This window comes from Octopus sinensis, linkage group LG14, assembly GCF_006345805.1.
Source record: "Octopus sinensis linkage group LG14, ASM634580v1, whole genome shotgun sequence".
Lineage (NCBI taxonomy): Eukaryota > Metazoa > Mollusca > Cephalopoda > Octopoda > Octopodidae > Octopus > Octopus sinensis.
This window is the reverse complement of record NC_043010.1, coordinates 30,706,188-30,725,631: the sequence shown is the minus strand read 5'-3', so window position 1 is coordinate 30,725,631 and position 19,444 is coordinate 30,706,188. Positions and strand designations below refer to the sequence as shown.

Here is a 19,444-nt window from a genome sequence, read left to right as displayed (position 1 = left end):
GATATCCGGTATTGGTGGTGGGGGTGGGTAGGGCGGGCGCGCCGCGAAGAATCGGCAGCCAATTTCTATAAGGGAGATATATCTTAAATATCTATAACGATAACTAGTGAATTATACAGAATATGCAAAAACGAGGCGAGGCTGAAAATAGTAAACAGAGTGGCGACTAGGGGGATCAGAATAATAATAATTAATAAATAATAATAATAATATAATATATATATATATATTTATGTATATATATAGATGATGTATGTAACACAAACACATTAAATTCACAACATCGTCCTCATTCTTCTGGTCATTGTTCTCAGAATTTATTAGTGTCACCTGTCAAATTCCCCACCATCTTTGCTGATAACCGTTCAATTTAGATAAAAGCTCTTATTTTGTGATTAATTAATATTTTCTTTTTTAAGCGAGTAATAACAGTAAATGAGAAATGAGGAATTAACATAAACAAATATTACTGCAAGTGAGTCCAGCTGAGGCAATTATCTCATTCCTGGTCTATACTTTAACCCTTTAGCATCCAAATTACTCTATCAAATGTAATGCTTATTTATTCACATTGTTTTTAATTAATCATGCATTATCTCATAGCTTTGAGATTTCAGCAATGTGATTGTTTATTTTAAGAATGACATTGTCAGGATAGGTCTGAGAGACGAAATCTGGCCACTTTGAACATAGAAACTAGGTAGAACATTTGGGCCAGACATGGTTGGTTTAAATGCTAAAGGGTCTTCTGCTGATTGGCCTTGCCCATAAAATCTGTCCTGCATCAGATTTTACTGACAAGGTATGCTTGATTAAATACATAATTTGAAAGTATTTTAACATTCAAAAGTATATAATCTCCCAAATTTCTACAATCAAAACATGCATAGCAGTCAAATATACTATCAGTTTATACCAGGGAATTTCTCGAAGTCGCTAATTCTTGGGACTACATCTACTCATTAAATATGGATTTTCTTTACTTGTGTACAGGTTCACACAACATTTGACATCATCTTCATTTAATATTCTCACTGTTATATTATTTCCTTTCTTTATACTGAAAGAACTACTAAAGAAACTACTACTTGCCTACCTTTCCTTAGCACCAATCATTTCTCCATATACATACTGAGTGGGCAAAAAGTTATGCACCAAAATTAAACTCATTTAATGTATTTGTCAAAGACATGCTTCAATTTTTCTAAAATTGAAATAAATAATTAAAATAATGATGAATACATACATATTTGTACATGATGAACAAAATGAATAATAATAATAATAATATAGTAATAATAATAATAATAATAATAATAATAATAATAATAATAACATGATATAATTAAAATTTCAAAGTATGTGTGTGTGTATGTATAAGAAGTGTCTATGGATTCTCTAATCAGCCCAACATTTGTCAGTTTCCATTTACATCAGATAACGAAGAAAATCAACTGTGCTCCACACAAATCCATCCTCTATTGTTTGTATGTAGATGTCCTGTTACTTCATCACATAGAGTGTAGAAAATACTGGAGCGAATTTCTTGTAAACATTTATACTAAGACACAAGCAACAAAATAGCATGTAAAGATCTCAGATAAGAAACTTAGAACATTCATGTTCAGTGAGCTTTCTATGATAAAATTGACACTCCTCTCATTGGGCAATAAGGTTTTATTTAGTTATGTGATTTAACACCCTTATCAGGCTGGGTAGTTAAGATATAGTCATTGACATAGCTGGGTTGTTAAGGTGTGGTCATAGATATCACTGGACAGTTGAGAAGCTTGTTTTGCAACCCTATGGTTTCATTGCATATCCCTATGAGAAAGTAGTTTGTACCACAGTTTATGGTTGACCAAGACCTTTTGAGTGAAATTTGGGAGATGGAAACTGTGGAAGTTCCATTTGTGTCCTGGATGACTTAATCTGTTGTTTGATTTTTAACTCCACTCCTTTGTGAAATAGTGACCTTAGTGCTGTCCACTCTGTTGTATATATTTGAACATATTTCTGATCTGAGGTTAACTTCACTCCTTCCTTCCACCCATAAGAGAGGCCCTGGAAAGGAGAGCACAGGTCGTTGGTTATTGCCTTTTTTCCTCTGACTTGACTATTAAAAGATAAAAACACATATTTCAATGGGCATGGGATGGGTGTGTGGATAAGAAACTGACTTTGAAACCATGTGGTTTTGGGTTCAGTCCCACGAGCACAGAACCTCAGGCTGACTAATGCTTTATAAGTGAATTTAGTAAACAGAAACTGGAAGCTTATTGGGATGTGTGTGTGTCGGCATGCATCTTTGTGTCTGTTCTCCTACCACTTGATAGTTGGTGTTGGTTTGCTTACATTCCTGTAATTTAGCAGTTTGGCAGAAGAGACCAGTAGAATAAGTACCAGGCTTAAAAATAAGCACTAGAGTTGATCTGTTCAACTAAACCCTTCAAGGTGGTGCCCCAGCATGGCTGCAGTCTAATGACTGAACTAAGCAAAAGATGAAAGATATGTTCCTTTCCTGATTTCCTAGAGGTAAATAGGTTAAAGGTAACTAACTAGAGCCTGATTTTTCACATAAATCAGGCTCTAGTTAGTTACCTTTAACCTAATTACCTCATTAACAAATGTATTCACTGAAAAATACAACCTTAGTGCTCTTAACAGTATTCTAGACATGAATTCCATTTTAAATGAAACCAATATTATGCCACTTTCTAGCAATTACCCTTGAGTCACTCTTGTACTAACAGTAAAATAAAAACATGATTTTTCTTTCTTGTTTTTTATACAGTTGACTTGGAGAATAGAGGGTAATATCAATGATGCTTTTTTTGGCCTCTGGACTGGTAGTAGGAAGATATTCTCAGGTTAGTGGCCTGACACAAATGCTAAGTAGAATCTGCTAAGGCATTCTAGGGGGCCAGTTGTTAAACTGGGTGATGGATTAAATCACAAAACCCACAAACAAAAAAATGGTTTCGACAAATTGTACTCGTAAGTCTGTGCTCAACCTGTGAGTATGGTAGAAAACATTTGTGCAAGATACTGCAAAGTGGGATCAAACTGAAACCTGCATAGTTCAGTTCTAAAATGAACATCTCAAATACACAGGTGTGATATACTTCAGAAATCAGTTTTCCCTGTACCATAGAAACCAATCTTAAAAAGAAGCATCTTTTAAAAAATAGTGTAAAAGACTGCATTTTTGATAACAGATTTTCATGAATTATTTACTATTAAAATAGAAAAATCAATGTCTCAATGACAAGCATTGACACATGTTCAAAAATATCATTCATTACTGATGTTTTCCAAACATATGGACAAGTAGTACTAATTTTATTGACCCCGAAAAGATGAAAAGCAAATTGACTTTGGTGGAATTTTAACTCAGAACATAAAGATCTATGAAATGCCGCAACACATTTTGCCTGGCTTGCTAAGAATTATGCCAGCTTGCCACCTTGAGATATATAGTATTATTAATATTTACAGCAATGGCAGCAAACTGGAAGAATTGTTAGCGTGCCAGGCAAAACGCTTAGCAAAATTTCGTCTGTCTTTATGTTCTGAGTTCAAATTCCACCAAGGTCAGCTTTGCCTTTCATCATTTTGGAGTTAATAAAATAAGTACCAGTTGGACACTGGGGTTGATTTAATCAACTTAGCCCTTTCCCCAAACTTGCTGGCCTTGTGCCAGAACTTGGAACCAATATTAATATTTACAGTGAGATTCACCATGATCATCATTTAATGTCTACTTTTCCTTACTTATATGACAAAATTCATGGAAGCAGATTTTCTGCAGCTGGATGCCCTTCCTGTTGCCAACCCTTGCCTGTTTTCAAACAAAATAATAATTCTCATGACTAGACATGCTTTTCACAAAAGACTGGAAACAAATAACATTGTGTGACAGTGATGCTCATTTACAACCATCAGGTGATGTCAAGACACGATCACACACAAACATACATGATAGGCTTCTTTTGATTTCCATCTATCAAATCTGCTCACAAGGCTTTGCTTAGCCCTGGGCTATAGTAGAAGACTCTTGCCTAAGGTGTAATACTATAGCACTGAACTCAAAACCACATGGTTGGCAAGCAAGGCTCTCAACCACGGAGCCATGTCTGTGCCTATGTTTGCATTTGCAGTGAAATTCATTTTATGCAAATTTTTCTTTACTTTCTTTTACTCTTCTGTATAAAAGAAGGCTCAGAGTGTATACCTCATCATCACTATCATTGTTGTCATTATCATCTCTATTGTCATTTAATGTCTGTCTTCAATGTTGGTTTGATACTTCAACAGAATCTGACAAGGTGAAAAGACTGCACTGAGTTCTAATGTCTGCTTTAGCATGCAATATATGGTAATATGAATGTAGAGAATCATAATAATCACATCGAAGCAATTTCATCTCTTTCAGAAAGTTAAAATGACCCTGGAATCCATCACCTCTTGCACGTGTACATAAGACGAGGGACCCTTTCATGGTTACTCAGTCTGTTAGAAATAGCAGCCAGATTTCTTTTAAATCACACCTTATCATAATAAAAGACATATTAGATAATGCAGTATTGGAAAATGCTAAAAAGATAGAATGGTCACATTTCTAATGCATTTGATTGCATGTCAGTTCAGTCAGGATTGATGGATTGACTTGGAATTAAACTATAAACATCTCAAAAAAAAAAAACATGCTGAAAATACTTTTGATAACAAAGCACTTTAAACTCATCCCAACATTCAGTATTAGCTCTACTCAGTTATATATAAACATCATATATATATATGTATACTTATATATATTCATATGTGTGTGTGTGTATTTATATATATATATATATAATATATATATATATATATATATATATATAACGGGAAAGTTTACGAAGATAAACAAAAGACGAAGGCAGGTGGAGTACAAACAAACAAATGTATTAGTATAGCGCTCAGGAATAGAAATAGAAGAAGTCTTTTATGTTTCGAGCCTACGCTCTTCGACAGAAAGATACACAGAAAAAACAAGCTGAGAAAAAAATGCATATATATATATATATATATATATATATATATAGTAATCCCTTGACTATCATGGGTGTTATGTTTTAAAAAAACCCTGCGATAGGTGAAAATCCATGAAGAAATAGAAACATTAGTGTATAATTTTTTAAATCATTTTTATAATTTGTATATATTTATTTTATTATAAATGCAAAACAACACCACACACTTGCCTCCCGAGCTTCTTTCTCCATACAGTATACGTGATTCTTTGTTTACTTATCTACAGAGTACACTACGTATTTTCTTTTGGTATATTCTAATTAATGTGTTATACAGTGCAGTACTGTACTGTATTTCTATTTATTAATTTTTAGACATGAAAATGCTTATCTTACCACAGAAATAATTAAAACCTAGAAAAATATAAATACCTATTGGTTGCAGAAACGCGTGATATACTGAGGAGTCCGTGATATAAATTTACATTAGTCAATAGTCAGAAAAAGTTGTGACATGTGAACTGCGATATGGCAAGTGTTTACTGTATACGTATATATGTGTGTGTGTGTGTATATATATATTTGTTTACTACCCACAAGGGGCTAAACATAGAGGGGACAAACAAGGACAGACAAACGGATTAAGTCGATTACATCGACCCCAGTGCAAGACTGGTACTTTATTTATCGACCCTGTAAGGATGAAAGGCAAAGTCGACCTCGGCAGAATTTGAACTCAGAACGTAACGCTAAGCATTTCACCTGGTGCGCTAATGTTTCTGCCAGCTCGCCACCTATATATGTATATATATATATATATATATATATATATATATATATATATAAACAAAAGCAGTAAATATGTTAAGTACAAATGATACTAGGCTTACATAACAGACTCAAATTCTCAATCTTACATAAATACCATATCATCATCGTCATTGTCACCACCATGGAATTTATCGAAGCAGAGTTTCTCTAGCTGGATGCTCTTCCTGTTACCAGCCCTCACCTCTTCCCAAGTCATGTAATATTTCCCCATAGCCAGACATGTTTTTCACTGCAAAAGACACAGCTTATAGATGGTGATGCTCCCATGCAACTATTACATGATGCCAAACAAGACAAGGAGACACAAACTCATACATATACCTCCACATTACACATATAAACACTTGGTGAGTTTCTTTCAGTTTCCATCTACCAAGTCCACACCACAAGGCTTTGGCTGGCTCAAACTAGTAGAAGACATTTGCCCAAGAAGGTATACTGTGAGACTTAACCTGAATTCATTTGGTTGGAAAGCAAACTTCTTGACCACACAGTCATCAGTATATATATATATAATTATACATACACCAGTGAATATGTCACACATGACTAGCTACACTCATGACACTCCAATTCTGTCATTGTACAATGATATTCATATACTCACATCACATCTCAACATTTTCCCATCAATATCTACTCAAAACAGGGGTTTCTTCAGAACATTGTGTGTGTATTTCACTCATGGGTTTAACATCCATTTCTCCATTTTAGGACTGGGGGGTTAGGTGAGGACTTATTTGGGGTAGCTTTTTGTGTGTATATAATCTTTCTCTGTCTACCTCTCTCTCTATATATAGATATATACAAACATAAATGTGTGTGTGTATATATATATATATATCAAAATAAGCAACAAGAATATCTTCGGTAATTTGGTACGATCGTTTCAAGCTACATCATTTTATTAAATATTGTAAGTATTACAACAGTTTTAAAATGTTGAGCAATCAGTATATATATATATACCCACACATACACACACACACACATACATATACATACACATTCATATGCACACACACACACACACATGAATGAATGAATGAGTGAACAAATGATTGAATAAGTAGCCCTTAACACATCTTGTTGAAGTTATGTGCATTAAATAACAGTTTGATCCAGTTTCATGTCACTTAAAGCTTTGTATATGTCCACCTCAATTGATGAGGTGAACACATTCTATGCCTATGAAACTTGAAGTAATGGGAAACTTAGCCAGACTTATTAAAAAACTTGGGCTGCTTCAAACCAACAATGCCACCAATGTCTGACACTGTCTTTTCAATTATCCACAATGTGCTGAAAGTTAACCCTTACCCTTATTTTACTTTTTTTTTTCACAAAACCCTGCCAGAAATTTTAGAAATCTGCCACAATATTTTCCATTCATCAGCTTACTTCCAGCATCTCAAAAGTGATAGAGACAACCATTGACAACTATTTCCTTCACACATATTGATTTTTCTCATCTTCTTCAATGACCACCAGTATAACTCCTGTAAAGCTAAATTTGTGAAGGCGCATGGCTTAGTGGTTAGGGTGTCAGCATCATGATTGTAAGATTGTGGTTTCGATTCCTGGGCCGGGCACGCGTTATGTTCTTGAGCAAAACACTTCATTTCACGTTGCTCCAGTTCACTCAGCTGGCAAAAATGAGTAACACTGCGATGGACTGGCGTCCTGTCCTGCTGGGGAACACATATGCCATTGAAACTGGGAAACTGGGCCCATGAGCCTGGCTAGACTTTAAAAGGGCAGAAGTGGAGGTACATGGCTTAGTGGTTAGGGTGTCAGTACCATGATTGTAAGATTGTGGTTTCGATTCCCGGACCAGGCGATGCGTTCTGTTCTTGAGCAAAACACTTCATTTCACGTTGCTCCAGTCCACTCAGCTGGCAAAAATGAGTAACGCTGCGATGAACTGACGTCCCGTCCAGCTGGGGAATGCATACGCCATAGAAACCGGGAAACCGGACCCATGAGCCTGGCTAGGCTTTAAAAGGGCACAAAAAAAAGAGCTAAATTTACTGGAAACCTGCTCTTCTGTTCCACCTACTAGCAGTCCCTTGTCTTTAAGAAGTTCATGGAAAACAGTGTCATTGCACTTGATTGCAGCTAAGCTGCTCACTTATGGATGCTGTTCACCTTTCTTGGATTAAAATTTACCTGTTTAAGCACATCATTGCATCCATGCACTGAAAAGACACTTTCTGACTCACATTAGCCACTCCATGATTCAGTTATGTTTCCTTCTGTACATAAACCCTTTCATTACTGTATTTATTTTGAGATGCTCTGTGTTTCTTTCAATTAATTTTAAATATCACAAAGAATTTAGTAAAATAACTTAGTTATCATTAAGCTAGTGTTAGGAACATAAGTTGTGACTAAGGTTTGGTGGAAGATTTTAATTCAAAACTTATGAAAACAAGACATTTGTACTACAGAGCCAGAGCCGGTTTCAGCCAGGTTGGTACTGAAAGGATTAATAGCCTGTCTGCTGTCACTTCTAACAACTCTTATGATATATCTCTTCTTTTCTCCTTAATCTTCTGCAGACATACAATCTAGATATCTTCCTTTAAAAATATGCATAAATACCTTGTAAATAGCCTCTAATGGGGACATGGCAATCTTGTTTCCTTCAACTAGATAAAGACACAATCACTTCATGTGTCCAGAAAACAATCTTCTAACCTCTACCACCACCTCTCTAGTCTTTGGCAAAATCACAGAAATTCCTGGCATCTTTCTGATGATCCACACACACATACCTTAACAAAAACTGCATCCCAAACACTAGACTTTCTCTTCAAATCCCCAAAATACCTCAGCTCTGATCACTTACTAAATCTCTTCAGAGCTCAAGGGAAATCCAAAAGTGGAGTCCTGCTTCCACATTTGGGGAGATTCTCCTGCTGCTTATATAGTAATTCCTAGACTTATTCAAAAGAAGGCCATCCAATTGAGTGTCTAAAATTCAACTCACCAACACACTGGAATATCTGGTCTGCAGATGTGCTGTATCCTCATTCAACATACTGTACTGCTACTACTGTGGTTACTGCTCATTTGAACAAGCTAGTTGTATGTCACCTCCACTCAAGCCTACATGTATTTCTTCCTCTTATCACCCCTACAATTATATTAACCACTTTGCCTAAACCTTCCTCTCAAAATGTCTAAGTTGTTTCTGCAGATGTCAGCCAGCTATATTCAAGCTGAACAACTGTATTGATCTCAGCAGCTTTTGAAGGTCTAGCAAAGTCATAGGCGCTACTCCTCCTCTTATGACTAAACAAAAAAAAAAGATCTGGGACCTGTACTCTTTTAAGAATGCCCTTATCTGTGTTTGTAATGTGAGTTGGTGACCATTTATTAATTTTTTAAATTTATTTTATATCATTTTGTGAATAAGTTTCTAACGGACCAATTATAAGGTCACTGCAATTGTGATACTGAGAGTGATATGTGATTGCCTATGTAATTTGGATGAAACAAACATCACAAGGGATTTATGTATGAAAGCACAGGTTTATTGATATTTCTCATCAATGTTTATAGTTTCCCACTAATTTATATTGTTGAAGGATACACACACACACATATATATATGAATCAAAACAATTTGATTCAAATTCATTGGTACTTTTGAGTTTCAAGCACAATGTCCTTGTCGTCAGCCATTTTCGATTTGAATGACAGAAGTTGATTGTTATTTCTGTAAGGTGGGCTGCGATTGGTCAAGGAAGGTCACATAGAGGTTTGATGTTGATATATGGGTAACAGTTAGTTGGAAAAGAACACATGGTAAACAGAAAATTGACTACGTGGAGGACAGGAAACAGACTAGAAGTCAGTCAGGTTGTTGGGGGGTGAGTAGGAAGGGGTGGCATGTGCAAGTATATAGTTCTATATGTGGGTGTGCAGATGCGCTCATGTAGTTTTGCATGAATGTGTATATTGATGCGAGTGAGCACATCTGTGCATGGGCATGCATGCACACACACACACACACATGCAACTTCATATGTACATATGTATATTCACAAGCATGTATGCATGCATATCAGTGCATGCGTAAAACAAGTGTTGGCGATTGGTAAGCATTGGAAATTGGTAAACATTGGGGATTGGTAAGCATTGGGGATTGGTAAACGGTGTCCTGCTCATGGGGTTGGTAGTGGTGACCATGGTGCAGGCAGTGCAAAGTAGCAGCTAGTGTTAAGGTGGTATATCCAGTTTGTCGGCAGTTCAAAACCCTGAAATTTGTCAGAAGGGCATATCTCTGGTGACAGTAAGATGATAAGTTGTATTTCTTGTTGATGGATGCTGCGGGTTGTTGGAGGATATGCAGTTTTTCACGGAGGCAGAGCTGGCAGTTGGGGGCACCGGGTGATTATGGTGGGGCTCTGTCAACAATTGTCCACTGGATGCTGGGTATTTCATCTCGGAGATCGCGAAGTCTCTAGAGAAAACAAGACAGGTAAGTAGAGTTCTCTCTACCTCTGAATCTGAACAAGTGCATATGCTGGCAGTATCTTTCCTTGAAGTCATTAGCTGTCATACCTGTATAGTGCCTAGTAATGCCATCGGATGGTTAAGGGTGGTTCAGTATACTACGGCCCTTGAGAGAAAAGATCCTTCTAGAGGGCACATAATGGGTTTTTGGAAGTTTTAGGTTGGGGTTGGCGGTGGAGTGGGTGCATTTTTTACATATGTTGTTGCACGTGATGTTAGGTGCAATGTTGTCTAAGCAGGAGTACTCACCTTGACATTATGGGGAGGGGGGTTGAAGAGTTTATAATACTTATGGCCTCTAGGGAAGTGTTTCTTAATTAACGACAGGAAGCCCCTAGCTATGTTGGTGGAAACTTCTAGGTTGAAAGTGGGGGTTATACCATATAATTTGCCTTCTCCTAATCCTTTTGGGGTGACGAGAGGGTGCTTGGGGGTTGTCTGCAAACGTGAGCTTTTCAGTAAACCCACTCCTAGCCAAAGCATCATTGTAGTGTGGTGTGGGCAGCCCTATTAAAGATCTTTCTATTGCTCGAGAGATTAGATAGTCATTTACTAATACCTGGAACCAGGTTTCTAATTATAGTAGGGGGATGGTTTGAGCTCTTGTGGATGTATACTGTATCCTCATAAGGTTTCGTGCATGGGTAATACTTTCCTGTAGCGAGGTCTAAGGTTACGTCCAAGAAATTTACCATTGGCCAATAGAGAGATCTTTAATGGGGCTGCCCCCCACTACAATGATGCTTTGGCTAGGAGCAGGTTTACTGAGAAGCTCAGAGTCCCAGAAAGACAGTTTTTCACATCCCTGGCCCGCCATGTGTGGCACCTCAGAGATCAAGGGACCCCATATGATATCAGGTGGAAATTAATTGATCATCCGGGCCCATATATTAATAGAAATGGCTGTTGCAAGATCTGCATCACGGAGAGAGCCAAAATTCTCAAGGACTATATGAAACTGGCTCGTTAAATAGTCGGAAAGAAGTGTTTTCTAAATGTGTCCACTTCAAGCGCTGCTTACTGGAAAATTAGATCTCCCCATTTGCTAGTTAGGCCTATTTTGGTCTATAAGAGTTGTGTTTTTTTCTTTTGGTTCAGGGTAAATAACCTGCCCTGATTAATGTACTTTTGTTAAGACGTATTTCTTGTTTTCCGAGTATCTCCTTACGTCCACGACGTAGATGTTTTAAAACCTTTTTCTTTTTATATAGAGTCTGATGAGCTGTCTACAAGGCTTTGGCTTTGTGGATGCCCAAGATATAAAATTTTGTTGTTATATATATATATGACAAGAAATAGTTTTTGCGTCTTTTTATGGAGACAAAAGGGTTTTTAAGACCGCAAAAAAGAAGTGCTTAAATGAGATTGAGACAAAAATGAAAAACATTGATTAGAGAACAAACATCAAATTCGAGTCAACAACTTTATATCACACCACGCTTTGATACATTTGATCATATATAAATATTACCCTGGCCCTTAATATATAAAAAGAATACATATATAAAAAAAACACAGAGGGTAAAAATATATGTATGCAAATAAAAATATAAATATATAGAATGGCCTATCAAGAAGGTATATACAATCGACTAAAAATTCTAAAGCGTGTCAAGTGACTAAAAACATAAAATATCAATCGACTGAAAAAAAATTTTTTTGATATTATTATGGGGTCATTGGATTCAACACAGGTGACCGATTTAGTGGGCTTATACCTCCTTTCGCAGATTAGGGATAGTTTTCCCCTCCTTACTGGGGTGGGGGTTATATAGAGATGATGTGCTTCTAGCTGTATGTGACCAGTCTAAAGCTACATTGAATAGATTGAAGAAATCCCTGAGAGGTTTCTTAAAGGATTTCTTTAATCTTAATATTATTTTTGATGTTAACTCCAGAGTGGTGAACTTCTCGGATGTTACTTTGAATCTGGATACGGGTTTATACTACCGATTTTGTAAGCCAAATAAATCTATCTCATATATCAATGTCTCCTCCAATCATCCAAAATCTACTATTGATAGCACCGTTAGTGCTATCTCGATCAGAATCTTTAACTTGTCTGCAAATGAAGACATTTTTGATCAACATGCACCAGTATACAACAACACTGTAAAATTAAGCAGCTTTAAAACAAAAAATCTTCTATATATCTAACACAAGATTTAAGAACAAGATGGCTGGTCTACCACCTGACCATGTCGCAGAAAATCAAGTGAAATGCCATGCATTATCTGATTGCAACCAATGTAAGCCATCAGTTAGTTACGTATATAAAGATGTTAGGAATATGTACTGGAAGCGAAATAGTGGCAGTGAGGAGATGAGTAAAACCAAGAGCTCACATTCTAGAATACGGGAAATCATCTGGTTTGCACTCCCTTTTTCTTTGTGAGTAAGTAATTTGCCCAAGTTGTTTTTTAAGATTTTGAAGGAGAATTTCCCAAAGAATCAGAAATACTACAGCATCTGCAATAAATCCTCCATCAAATTTTGTTATTCGGTAATGCCGAATTTGGCCTCCATTATTGCATCTATTAGTAGAAGCAAATTAAATGGGCAAGTGCACTGGAAGTATTCCTCTGCTAGAAACTCTGGTATTGGGTAGGTAAGCTCTAATAAGCCTAAGGTTGGTGTTACAAGCCATTTACTTCCACCGGCCTTATCAACCACCTGTAATGATATAGCTGAAGGGAGGAACGCTGGAAGCCAGATAACTAATGTTAGTATTAGTAAGAAGGATATTGGTGGTTCTGGTAAATCTTGTAATTTTAGAAACCCTAGGTTATGTCCCCTTGATCGATTCTGTCTGACTGCTAATGCTATATATAAATGCGTTCGTTGTTAAAGAGGAGGGTAATTTGGATAGGTTTTACATAGGCAATATTGTCGATTTTAAGGCGAGATATAGGGCCCACATGAAATTGTTTTCGAATGAAAAATATTGTAACTCCACTACACTTCTCTCTTATATACATGATTTAAAGAAGAATAAAAGAAGTTACTCTCTTGAATGATCTGTTATCTTGAGGGCCCCTTACTTTAGAGTTAATATTAACAAGTGTAAGTTGTGTATAAGGGAATCTCTTGCCATCCTTAGGTCCTTTGGGCCTAAAACATTAAATAAGTTTACAGTGGTGATCCCTTTTTGCAACCATTAGTTTTCTTCTACTTTTCCGAAAGTATATAAAAGTAAAACTAGTTGTGGTAAATAGTATTTAGTTTTATTGGGTTTTGAAACAGTATAGTAAAATTCCTATGATTAGCAGCCACCTACATGTTTGGCAATGAAATAATTTTTTTTTTATGCGATAGATTATTATCGTAAATTAGGTATGCAGCTGGTTTGTAACTCCTGTGAATGACTAATTGTTGAGATTCCTGTTCATCCTGATGAGGGGGTTATTACCGAGATGCACCTAAACTCATAATCAAATTGCAGCAGTGAACTTCTGAAATGGCCATAGATCTGTTTGACTTAATTTTGTGGAACTCTCTTACACTCCTGGATTCCAACCTACCATGTTTTTTTATAAAATGAACTTTTTAAACATATTTTTAATTGAGGGAGGTAAAAATTAAAAAAAAAATTTTAGTTGGTTGATATTTTATTTATGTTTTTAGTCGCATGACATGCTTTAGAATTTTTAGTCACTTGTATATACATACGAAGGCGTTACCCTGACATATCTCTGTACTATAAACACAGCGTATATACATAATACATGCATATACGGCAGGCTTTCACTCACAAGGTATTAGTCAACATTAAGGCGGTGAGCTGGCAGAAACATTAGCACGCCGGGCGAAATACGTAGCCGTATTTCGTCTGCCGCCACGTTCTGAGTTCAAATTCCGCCGAGGTCGACTTTGCCTTTCATCCTTTTGGGGTCGATTAAATAAGTAGCAGTTACGCACTGGGGTCGATATAATCGACTTAATCCGTTTGTCTGTCCTTGTTTGTCCCCTCTGTGTGTAGCCCCTTGTGGGCAGTAAAGAAATAGGTATTAGTCAACATTAGATAATACAGTGTCCCGCAGTGGGATCGAATCCGGGAACTTACTTCTTAACTACACAAACATGCTTGCGCCTATTCCTAACTCTTGCTGCAAACCTTTAAGAAATACTATAAATTTTTTTACGAATGATCCAGAACAAGAAAAATTACAAAAGTATGAACACCTTTCATACTTAACAAATTGACCACTGATAGGTGATACTTTAATATTTTTTGTTATAGACATTAACTTCCTAAGAAATACTAACAACCTTTATAATCTAAATTATATCTAATAAACATATACTCAAACACTAACATTCAATTTATGATACAAAAGAATTGAAAATACGAAACAGTATCTGTAATTAGCTGTATTTATTAGATACGAACGAGTATTATTGATTAGTAAGTTCTATCATAAACATGTCAAAACAGAGAAACGTGTGTGTTTGAAGATTAGTGACTGACGCGAGATTGTGTGTGTGTGTGTGTGTGTGTGTGTGTGTGTGTGTGTGCGTGTGGCAAATGTGTTTTGTTTCAGTTGAGATAGAAATAACACAAGCATGAAAAGAGATGTTAACCCTAGATAACCTACTGTCAAATGCAACCCTGCCTAGACCATCTCATTTAATTTGGTTTCTTTTCTCCTTTTTTTTTCAAGTAAAGTAGAGTATAACCTAGTAAATGCGTATGGTTTATTCGATATCAGGTTTGTTTTAAAATTAAAGAAAATATAATAATTAGGTAGTACGCCGAAAAATTGCTTATAATAATTCTCATTTTCATTTTTGACATAAGGCCTGCAATTTTGAAGTGGGGCAATTTTGAAGGCGCAGATGTAGGTGTGTGGTAAGAAGTGCTTCCTGTTCACGTTTCTGAGTTCAATCACACATGTATGGAAACTTGGACAAGTGTCTACTATTACTGCTCCCGGCCGACCAAAGCCCGGGGCTATAGTAGTGTTACGCCGCCGCTCACTCAACTCAGGACCCTACGACCCTAGGCCTTCCGGGTCTATAACGGGCCCCAAGTCGCGACGACGATCACGCTCAGTCAAACGGAAGTCCACCACAGAAAGCGAGGGTGGACAGCGGCGAACGCAAGCCAGAGCCAGAAACCGAGACAACAACAACAAAGGAGAGAGACAGCGGAGGCAACGTAATTTAACAATTTTTATAACTTCACAAAATCAATCAAAACATTTCAAAGCAAAAGCATTTAACTACAACACAAGGTTAACAAACATTTAACAGATCGTACACAGAGTTTTAAAAAAAGAACAATCAATGGCATTTAGCAAAATACAACGCCCAACAACAATCAGTTAAAATTCAGAGTTCGATCCTTCAAAACAAATAGTCTTTCTCTTTTCTTTTCTCCTCTTTCTTTTCTTTTCAATCTCTCCTTCTAACACAATGTTCTTTTTCTTTTAGAAACACATCTAACAGTTCTTTTTCTTTTTTTACATTTACAAGTTCTCTTTTTTCCTTTTCTTTTCAACAGATTATGTCACAGAGTCTCCTTTTTTTTACATTTAAAACATCAAAGTTCAAAACACAAATCAAAACGTAAATTAACATTACCGGCACATATACCTCTCCACAACACTTAAAACAAAACCCCACTATATCAGTCCGGCTTCTTCACGTGTCTCTCTCTGTCCCTTCACTGTCATCTTCTTTACTGCCTCTATCTGTCTCTCGCCGTCTTCATCTCTAACTCCCTGCCTGTCTTTCTCGCTTCGCCATTATCATCTCTTGGCTGGCTGTCCGCATCGACTGACCGTCTCTCACGACTACCGCCTCTTGCCAACTGACCCCCTAACACCAACGCCCGTCACCTTTTTAATGGGTGACATTTTTATTTTTTTATCAACTTTCCTTGACCGTGTAGGGATCAGAGATCAGTTCCTAAAATCATTATTTACCGTGGCCGTTGACAGGACAAAGGAGATTTTTTTTCGTCGTCCCGAACAACTGGAGCGCCAGTTCAACTCCAACCAACGGAACTAGGGTACAATGTTCTCCTGTTAATTTACCTCCGTAACAGTAGAGTGGTAGACGGAAACTGAAAGAAGTCCGTCAACAGCAATTGACGAAACCGGTATGACTTTGAATCCCTTTAACAATTCAAAATGCTGGCTTTTATTCTTCTTAATTCTACCTCAGTTCATCTAATTGTTTATATTTACTACTACTTTTCATTAAAAAAATCTTTATTTTTTATATCCAATGTGCATTTTCGCTTTTTTCTTCTTACTTTCTCCATATATATGCATATATATATATATATATATATATATATATATATATATATATATATATATATATATATATATATATTATATAGTGATCCACGATGAAGTCATGTCAACTATGGCTTTGATTATGCTCACCGGAACTTTAGCAAGTTGAAGGGCTTCTAGCATCCATGAGTGGGGTACAGAGTCAAAAGCTTATTTGTAGTCTAGCCACATTGAAACTAGATTTCTTCTATGCTGCCGCACCTCTGACATCACAGTTTTGTTGATTAACAGTTATTCAGCACATCCCCAGACTCCCTTCTTCCCAGCTGCTTGTTCTGCTGTGATGAAGTTATTGCTTTCACAATAGTCTTAGAGGAAGAGGTTTAAACATGTTGTACATATCTTATACATTAAGTTCTGGCATGCAATTGACCGATAGACTTTTGCCATGTGGGTGATTCTGCATTTCGGGATGAGTTTTGTTTCTGCCAGAGTTAACCAGGGTGGTATGCTACTGTTCCCATTGAGAACTTGCTGGTATAGATTAATTAGATATAATCGGTAGAAAGTTAGCTTCTTGTACCAATATCCAACAATCAAATCTCTTTCAGGTGCTTTTCATTCCTGAAGTTTCTGGATCCCAGTTACAAGGATATCACCATCAATGCTGTATTTCTTGAGTGTAATGAAGGGACAATAACTTCTTCGATTTTTTTCCAACCACAGAACACCTTGGTTAAACTCCTCTTCACTCAGGATTTTCCTCCAAAATTGAGTCTATGTCTTCTCGTGAAGGAGCTCCTGTAATGTTCACTGCTTCTCCTCTCATGTCTTTGTATACTGCTGCCTAGTTCCAGTTAAATTCTTTGTTTATTGTTTTTCTCTTTTCAGAGTTTCTCACTGATAACTTTTGACCCCTGCTTAAGGGTGATCAGTAACTGTCCACTTTTTGCTGCCTCCAAACATCACTTCTATCTCCTTCTTCACTTTTTGTTGGTGAGACGTATAGTGATTCGCTTCTTTGCGCGCAATAAGCATCACCACATGGTTGATGGTCTCCGTAATTCAGATATTTTTTTCTCTGTCTTCAAAACCCATGATAATACTTTCTTTGTTATTTCGGTTTTGTTCACTTTTTGAATGTCGTTCATGTACTGCTTTGCAATAGTAGACAGAGTATATAGAAATACATTAATCTACCAGAATGCGGGTTCATTACACTGCTGTAAATACTCATGTATGTAAGTATGTATGTATGTATTTATGTATGCATGTATGTATGTATATCCATACATATACATGTACATATATATATATACACGCGCGCGCACGCATAGATAGACGCACACACACAGACACGGACTCAGACACACACATACATATACACATACACACTTATACTGTGTGATAGGATTTTCAACAAGCAGTAAAGCATTCGGTCGGTTATCTATATTTATAAAATTCACTGTGTGTGTGTGTGTGTGTTCTATGCACGGCCAAACCGCTGGATCAATCTGTACCAAATTTGGCATGAAGGTTTTTCATTACTTGGGGAAGGTTCTAGGGTGGGTCAAATTTTGGCCCTTGCCCATATAGGGGACTGTAGCCCCGCCGCCCATACAACTCTTCCGATTTTTTTTGTTCAGCGGATTCCTATGTTTTCGATGACGGAGATTCCCAATATGCAAAAAATCCATGTTTTCGAAACTTAAATTCCCACCCCCACAAATTAAAAATTTTAAACTTTTTTTCAATTTTTTTTTCAATCTACGTGGAAAAATACGGAGGTTAAGAATATGGGAAAACATTTTTATTTCGAATTTCCTATGAAGAACTCCAAAATTGATTCACACACCCCATGCCACCCCATCCCGTTGTCTAAAACTGAAAATGAACTGCTAAAAATAGCAGCTAAATATCTGTAAATTTTCTGAGTTCTGTGTGCGAATGAACACAGAAAGTAAACTGAAATATGTTTTACATACCTGTCGTATACGTCGGTTTTGTTTTTTCACTTTAAAACTTTACTAATTCGATCGATCTGTCACTGAACCAAGATTTTAATTTCATTTGATACACACTTTGCTATCATTTATATGGAGAATTGCAGCAGCAATACAAGCTACCCTGTGGTGAGACGGTACCAACTGTCAAGGATCTCAAAATTCATGTGTTTCCAAACATTGCACAAAACTTTGGCAACAGTCAATGGCTATGTGAGTGAGCCATCTTCGCTCCACGTAATGATGCTGTCGACAAAATCAATTGGGATCTCTTGTGGCTATTACCAGGACAAGAACTGTCTTTCAAATCCATCGACACTGTCGTTGATCACGACCAAGCTGCAGTCTTTTCAACTGAGTTCCTGAACTCTCTACAGCCATCAGGGATGCCACCATACAACATACCACTTAAAAATGGGGCCCCAGTCATGCTGCTCAGGAATCTGGATCCACCTTGCTGGTGCAACGGCACCAGACTGGCGGTGAAAGCGATGCAACCCTATGTCATAGAAGCAGCAATTATCACTGGGAAATATAATGGTGAGGATGTCTTCATTTCACGGATCCCATTAATCCCATCTGACCTCCCCTTTGAATTTAAGCGGCTCCAGTTCCTAGTGAAACTAAGTTTTGCTATGTCGATAAACAAATCTCAAGGATAATCTCTCAAGGTTGTTGGACCTAAACCTTGCTTCACCTTGCTTCTCTTATGGGTAATTATATGTAAGATATTCGCGAGTTGGAAGTTCCAAAAAGTCTTTTTATTTGTACCCCAATTAAAGGACACACTGAAAACATTGTATATTTAGAAATTCTACAAAATTAG

The 19,444-nt window shown here is 36.8% G+C and overlaps 1 protein-coding gene across 1 annotated transcript in view; it reads left to right on the top strand.

Moving 5' to 3' along the window:
- The window catches only part of LOC115219305 (platelet binding protein GspB-like), a 51,740-nt gene that overhangs the window by 12,684 nt on the left and 19,612 nt on the right, over positions 1 to 19,444 (top strand). The window lies entirely within an intron of this gene.